Raw genomic sequence first — 7,838 nt, 5'->3', positions numbered from 1 at the left:
GTCTTGTATGTTACTAGAAGGAAAGTTAGAAGATGAAACATGGGACTGTGTAACACAGTGAACCCTGTTGTGAACGATGGACTGTGGTTAATAGTACAAGTATAAGAATGTTCTTTCATGAACTATAACAAGTGTATGACACTATTTCAAGGTAGTATATGGGAAAAAATATACCTAATATAAACTATGGAGTATAGATAATAGTCATATTTTAATATGCTTTCAGCAGTTGTAACAAAGGTACCACACTAATGCAAAGTGTCATAACAGGGAGGTATATGGGAATATTGTATTTTTTTACATGACTTTTCTATAAACCTACAACCTCTCTAACTAATAAAAAGAAAAACTAATAAAAATAATTAAAAGGAATAATTATGTTCAGTGAAATAAAGCAGACACAAAGTATTACATATTGTATTATTCCATTCATATAAAATGTAAATATAAATAAATTTTAGAGGCATAATTAGATTAGAGGGGAACTTTAACAGTCAAGGAAGTAGCTGGAAGCCCAGCATCAGAGCAGGCCAGTTGCCATACCCTGTTGTGCCACCACAGAGAGCTGCAGTCATGCAAATAAACCTCTGATTTGCTTCATCAGGGGAAGATATTAAAATATTGGATTTAAAGGACATGAAGAAGACACTAGAAGAGTATAAAGAAGAATTTGCAAGAGTAAATTTAAAAATACCATATCTTATGGAAACAAAATATACTGTTGATCAAATTAAAAATATTCTTGAGACACATAACACCAGATTGGAAGAGGTAGAGGAATGAATTAGCATACTCAAGGATTGGGTGATGGAAAGTGAAAGCACAAAAGAACGAATGGTGAAAAAAATAACATGAATCGCAGGGAAATGATGGACAATATGAAGTGCACAAATAATCATCAGTGTCCCAAAATGGGAAGAGTAAAGGGCTAGAGAGAGTATTCAAAGACATTGTTGGGGAAAACTTCCCAATCCTTTCAAATGACATAAATATGCAAAACAAAGATGCCTAACAAACTCCAAATAGAATAAATCCAAATAAACCCACTTCAAGACATATTCTGATCAGATTGTCAAATGCTGAAGAGGAGAAAGCTCTGAAAGCAGCAAGAGAGAAGCAACTTACCACATACAAGGGAAACAACATAAGACTAAGCAGTGACTACTTAGCAGGCACCATGGAGGCAAGAAGGCAGTGGTAGGACATATGTAAAATTCTGAAAGAGAAATATTGTCAGCCAAGAATTCGTTATCCAGCAAACCTCTCCTTCAAAATTGAGGGAGAGTTTAAAATTTTCAGAGACAAGCAAATGCTGAGAGAATTTGTTAACAAGAGACCTGCCCTATAAGAACTACTAAGGAAAGCTCTACCAGCTGAGAAAAAAAAAAGAAAGGAGAGAGAGGTCTGGAGAAGGGTACAGAACTGAAGTCTTAGTAAAGTTACCTTAAAGGAAATAGAGAGAGGGAAAAAATAGATCTGACAAATAAAAACCAAAGAATGAGATGGCTGATTCAAGAACTGCCTTCACAGTAATAACATTGAATGTGAATGGATTAAACTCCCCAATTAAAAGATACAGATTGGCAGAATGGATTAAAAAAATATGAACCATCAATATATTGTTTACAAGAGACTCATCTTAGACCCAGTGACACAAAGAGCTTGAAAGTGAAAGGATGGAAAAAAATATTCCACAGAAGCTGTAGCCAAAAGAAAGCAGGGGTAACAATACTAGTATCAGATAAAATAGATGTTAAAAGCAAGATGTCATAAGAGACAAAGAAGGGAAAATTCACTGAGAAAAAAATAACAATCATAAATGTCTATGCACCCAATCAAGGTGCTCCAAAGTACATGAGACAAACAATGGCAAAACTGAAGGAAGCAAAAGATGTTTCCACAATAATTGTAGGAGACTTTAATACATCAACATCTCCTATAGATGGATCATCCAGACATAAGACCAATAAGGAAACTGAGAACTTAAACAATGTGGTAAACGAATTAGACTTAACAGACATATATAGAACATTACCTCCCAAACTACCATGATATACATTTTTTCTCTAATTCTCATGGAACTTTCTCCAGGATAGATCATATGTTGGGGCATAAAACAAGCCTCAATAAATTTAAAAAGATTGAAATTATTGAAAACACATTGTTCTGGTTTGCTAATGCTGCCATTTTGCAAAACACCAGAAATGGATTGGCTTTTATAAAGGGGGTTTATTTGGTTACAAAGTTACATTCTTAAGGCCATAAAGTGTCCAAGGTAAGGCATCAACAGTAGGGTACCTCCAGTGGAGAAAGGTCATTGGCATCTGGAAAACCTCTGTTAGCTGGGAAGGCACATGGCTGGCATTTGCTTGCTCCCAGGTTCCATTTCAAAATGGCGTTCTCCAAAATGTCAGCATCAGCTTTCAACGGCTGTCTTCAAAATGTCTCTCTAAGCTGTAGCTGCGAGCTCCTTCTGTCTGAGTACTTATATAGGGCTCCAGTAATTTAATTAAGACCCACACTGAATGGGTGGGGCCACACCTCCATGGAAATAATCCAATCAGGGTTATCACTAGAGTTGGGTGGGTCACATCTCCATGGAAACAACCTAATCCAAAGATTCCAACCCAATCAACACTAATATGTCTCCCCCACAAGATTGCATTAAACAACATGGCTTTATGGGGGACATAATACATCCAAACCAGCACACACATTCTCTGACCACAATGGAATGCAACTAGATGTAAATAACTATCAAAGATCCAGAACAATCACAAATATCTGGAGATTAGACAACACACTCCTAAACAATCAGTGGGCCAAAGAAGAAATTACAAGAGAAATTGCTAAATAGCTAGAGACTAATGGAAATGAGAACACAACATATCAAAACTTATGGTATACAGCAAAGGCAGTGCTGAGGGGGAAATTTATAGCTCCAAATGCATACATTACTAAGGAAGAGGGAGCTAAAATCAAAGAACTAATGGAACAAATGAAGAAGCTAGAAAATGATCAGCAAACTAATCTTAAAGCAAGTAGAAGAAAAGAAATAACAAGGATTAAAGCAGAAATAAATGAAATGAAAAAAAAAAACAATAGAATAAATAAAACCAAAAGTTGATTCTTTGAGATCAACAAGATTGACAAACACTTAGCTAGACTGAAAAATCAAAAAGAGAGAAGACCCAAATAAACAAAATCATAAATGAGAGAGGGGACCTTACTGTGGATCCTGAAGAAATTTAAAAATCATAAGAGGATATTATCAACAACTCTATGCCAACAAACTAGATAATTTAGAGGAAATGGATAATTTCCTGGAAACACACAAACAACCTAGACTGAATAGAGAAGAAATAGTCAACAAACCAATCACAAGTAAAGAGATCCAATCAGTTATTAAAAAGCATCCTACAAATAAAAACCCAGGGCCAGATGGCTTCACAGGGGAAGTCTACCAAACTTTCCAAAAAAAATTGACACCATTCCTACTTAAACTCTTTCAAAAAGAAAATGGAACACTACCTAACTCATTTTATGAAGCCAACATCACTCTAATGCCAAAACCAGATAAAGGCGCTACAAGAAAGGAAAACTAAAGGGCAATCTCTCTAATGAATATAGATGTAAAAATTCTCAACAAAAATACTTGCAAATTTAATCAAAAGACACATTAAAAAAATCATACACCATGACCAAGCGGGGTTCTTTCCAGGCATGTAGAGGTGGTTCAACATAAGAAAATCAATCAACATAATGCAACACATTAACTAATCAGAAGGAAAAAATCAAATGATCATCGTAATAGATGCTAAAAAAGCATTTGACAAAATCCAGCATCCTTTTTTGATACACTTTAAGAACTAGGAATTGAAGGAAACTTCAATTCCATATGATAAAGGGCATGTATGAAAAACCCACAGGTAGTATACTACTCAATGGTGAGAGACTGAAAGCCTCCCCTTTAAGATCAGGACCGAGACAAGGATGCCTGCTGTCACCACTATTATTCAACATTGTGCTAAAAGTTCTAGCCAGAGCAACCCAGGAAGACAAAGAAATAAAATGCATCCAAATTGGAAAGGAAGAAGTAAAACTGTCATTATTTGCAAATGATACAATCATATATTTGGAAAATCCTGAGAAATCGGTGACCCAGCTTCTTGAGCTAATAAATTCATTAAAGTGGTGTGATACAAGATTAATGCGCAAAAGTCAATAATGTTCCTGTATGCTAGAAATGACCTAACTGAGTAGACATTCAAGAAAAATATTCTATTCTCAATAGCAACTAAAAAATTGAGTACCTAGGAATAAACTTAACCAAGGATGTAAAAAACCTCTACACAGAGACTTACATAACTTGACTAAAGGAAATAAAAGGGGACCTAAGGAGATGGAGAGATATTCCATGTTCATGGATAGGAAGATTAAACATCGTTAAAATGTCAAACCTACCCAAAGTGATCTACAGATTCAATGCAATTCCAATCAAAATTCCAACAACCTATTTTTCAGACTTGGAAAAGCTAGTCATCAAATTTATTTGGAAGGGAAAGGGGCCTCAAATCGCTGAAAACATTCTAAAAAAGAAAAACAAAGTAGGAGGACTTACACTGCCTGACTATGAAGCCTACTATAAAGCCACAGTAGTCAAAACAGCATGGTATTGGCACAAAGATAGACATTGATCAATGGAATTGAATTGAGAATTCGGAAATACACCCAAGATCTATGGTCAACTGATTTTTGATAAGGTCCCAAAATCCACTGAACAGGGACATAACAGCCTCTTCAACAAATGGGGCTGGGAGAACTGGATATCTATATCCAAAAGAATGAAAGAGGACCTCTACCTTACAGCCTATACAAAAACTAACTCAACATGGATCAAAGATCTCAATATAAGAGACAATACCACAAAACTCCTAGAAGATAATATAGGGAAACATCTACAAGAGCTAGTATTAGGAGGTTGCTTCTTAGACCTTACACCTAAAGCACAAGCAATGAAAGAAAAAATAAATAAATGAGAACTCCTCAGAATTAAAATCTTCTGTACCTTAAAGGAATTCATCAGAAAGGTAAAGAGGCAGCCAAGTCAGTGGGAGAAAATATTTGGAAACCATGTATCTGATAAGAAACCGATATCTTGTATATGCAAAGAAATCTTACAACTCAGCAACAATAGTACAAACAGCCCAATTATAAAATGGGCAAAAGACATGACAAGATGGTTCTCTGAAGAGAAAATACAAATGGCTAAAAAACACATGAAAAAAATGTTCATCTTCACTAGCTATTAGGGAGATGCAAATCAAGATCATAAGAGGTATCATCTCACACCAATAAGAATGGCTGCCATTAAACAAACAAATGTAGGAAACTACAAATGCTGGAGAGGATGTGGAGAAATTGGAGCTCATATTCATTGCTGGTGGGACTGTATAATGGTTCAGCCACTCTGGAAGACAGTTTGGCAGCTCCTTAGAAAACTAGATATAGAGTTAACCTTTGATCCAGCAATTGCACTTCTCGGTATATACCTGGAAGATCTGAAAGCAGTGACACGAACAGATATCTGCACCCCAATGTTCATAGCAGCATTATTCACAATTGCCAAGAGATGGAAATAACCTAAATGTCCTTCAACAGATGAGTGGATAAATAAAATGTAGTATATACACAGATGGAATACTACGTGGCAGTAAGAAGGAACAATGTCGTGAAACATATGACAACATGGATGAAACTTGAAGACATAATGCTAAGTGTAACAAGCCAGACACAAAAAGAGAAATATTATATGCTACCACTAATGTGAACTCTGTGAAAATTGTAAAATATGTGTCTTATATTGTAGAATATAGGGGACCTAGAGATAGACAGCAGCTAGGGAAGGGGGAACAATAATCTAATAAGAAAAGACAAAATATTGAGGGTGATCTTAATGATATGGAAATGCTCAGGTGTGACTATGGTTTGTTAATTTTGTTTTGGTATGTAGGAGTATATTGGAAGGAATGAAGTTATTTCAGGATAATTGTTTTTCCCATTGCTTTGCTTTATTTTGTTTGGAAATTTTTTTATTTGATAAATAATTTTAAAATAAAAAAATAAAATATTGGGTGCTTCATCTATGACATTGGTGGATAGGTTCAATCCACATACCTCACCAAATGGAGTCAGCTAAATATGTTGGAGCAGCAATAATAACTTTCTAGTTATGCCATTTTCCAGTGGTGACAAAATAGTTGTTTCAAGTTGCAGGTGTAAACCTGTTCCACTTTTAGAGCTAGTTGAAGGGCAAAAGCAGACGTGTCAATTTAAATTCCACATATGCGTATTTGGTAAGCAGAGGCCTAAGTAAAACTGTTAATATTTGGAATTTAAAATTAAAATGAGTTCATTGATCTTTTAAGGATCATAAAGATGAAGTAACTTGTGTAATACAATTAAAATGATTGCTATATTGCTTCTGGGTCTCTGAGTGGTGAAATTATTTTGCACAGTGTAACCACTAATCTGTCTAGTACTCCTTTTGGCCATGGTAATAACCAGTCTATTTGACACTTGAAGTACTCTTTGTTTAAGAAATTATTACTGGGCAGAGTTTCAGATAATGGACTAGCAACTCTCTGGGATGTAAATCATCAGAGCCCATACCATAACTTTGAAAGTACATGTAAAGCTCCAGCTTCAAGCCTTTGCTTTTCTCCTGTCAATGAATTGCTATTTGTAACCATTGGCCTGGATAAAATAAATATTCTCTATGACACTTCAGGTAAGAAGCTGGTAAAAACTTTAGTGGCCGGCACCCCTCTAACTGCAGTAGATTTCATGCTTGATGGAGTCACTTTGGCTACTGGCTCTTCTTGTGGGAAAATACATCAATATGATTTAAGGATGCTGAAATCACCAGTAAAAACCATCAGTACTCACAAGACATCTGTGCAATGAATGACATTTCAGTAATCCACTGATCTAAGACAAATTTAAATAAAGGGTGTCCAAATATGCCCATGGCAGTAAACAAACGGACTGTTAATATGAGCAATACCAGTGGAGGAGCTTAGAACTCCGTAATTGTCAGAGGTTACCTGCCACTTCCATTGCAACAGGTCTACCACAAACTATGACAACAGTCATTGGAAAAGTAACAGCTGCTGTTCAAGACTAAGCAGGTTTGCCTCAAAGCATAAACACAGATATTTTATCTAAGGAAACAGTGGGAAAAAAACAGGATTTCTCCAGCTTTGATGATACTGGGAAAAGTAGTTTAGGCAACATGTTCTCACTTATCAGAGATGATGCTGTAGTTAACAAGGGAGGTGATGTGGCCATATGCAAAGGAGATGGCCTTTACTTTCTACCACAACAGAGCTCAGTGTTTCCTCCAAGAAAAATTCCAGTTGCTTCAAGCACTTCAGTATCGCATTCCAGCCCTCTTAATGTCTTCATTGGCTCTCTAGGGAAAGAGGAAAATGAAAATCATGATATGACAGCTGAGTCTAAGAAAATGTATCTGAGAAAACAGGAAACTTAAGACTCATTTAAACGGAGAAGCATGCCATTGGGACACTATGAATTTGCAAGTGGAGATGATTAAATAGTTCCATATGCAATTGAATGAAATGCATTCTTTGCTGGAAAGACATTCAGTAAATGAAGGTTTAGTGGCTGAAATTGAAAGACCATGAGAAGAAAACAAAAGATTACGGGCTTATTTTTGAAATTCAGTGCATGTTTTGTAATTTGGTATGTTTCTGGCAACATAGAACTACATAGAATCAGTAATGTTTTCATGGCCTCTGGAAGACTTTGATTTCAAG

The 7,838-nt window shown here is 35.7% G+C and overlaps 1 pseudogene; it reads left to right on the top strand.

The window, feature by feature from the left end:
• Positions 1-573: 573 nt before the first annotated feature.
• LOC119522304 lies at positions 574-7,615 on the top strand (annotated as a pseudogene).
• Positions 7,616-7,838: the final 223 nt, after the last annotated feature.

The sequence above is a fragment of the Choloepus didactylus genome, chromosome X (genome assembly GCF_015220235.1).
Source record: "Choloepus didactylus isolate mChoDid1 chromosome X, mChoDid1.pri, whole genome shotgun sequence".
Classification (NCBI taxonomy): domain Eukaryota; kingdom Metazoa; phylum Chordata; class Mammalia; order Pilosa; family Megalonychidae; genus Choloepus; species Choloepus didactylus.
The sequence above is the reverse complement of the archived record's forward strand: the minus strand, read 5'-3'. Positions and strand labels throughout refer to the sequence as shown.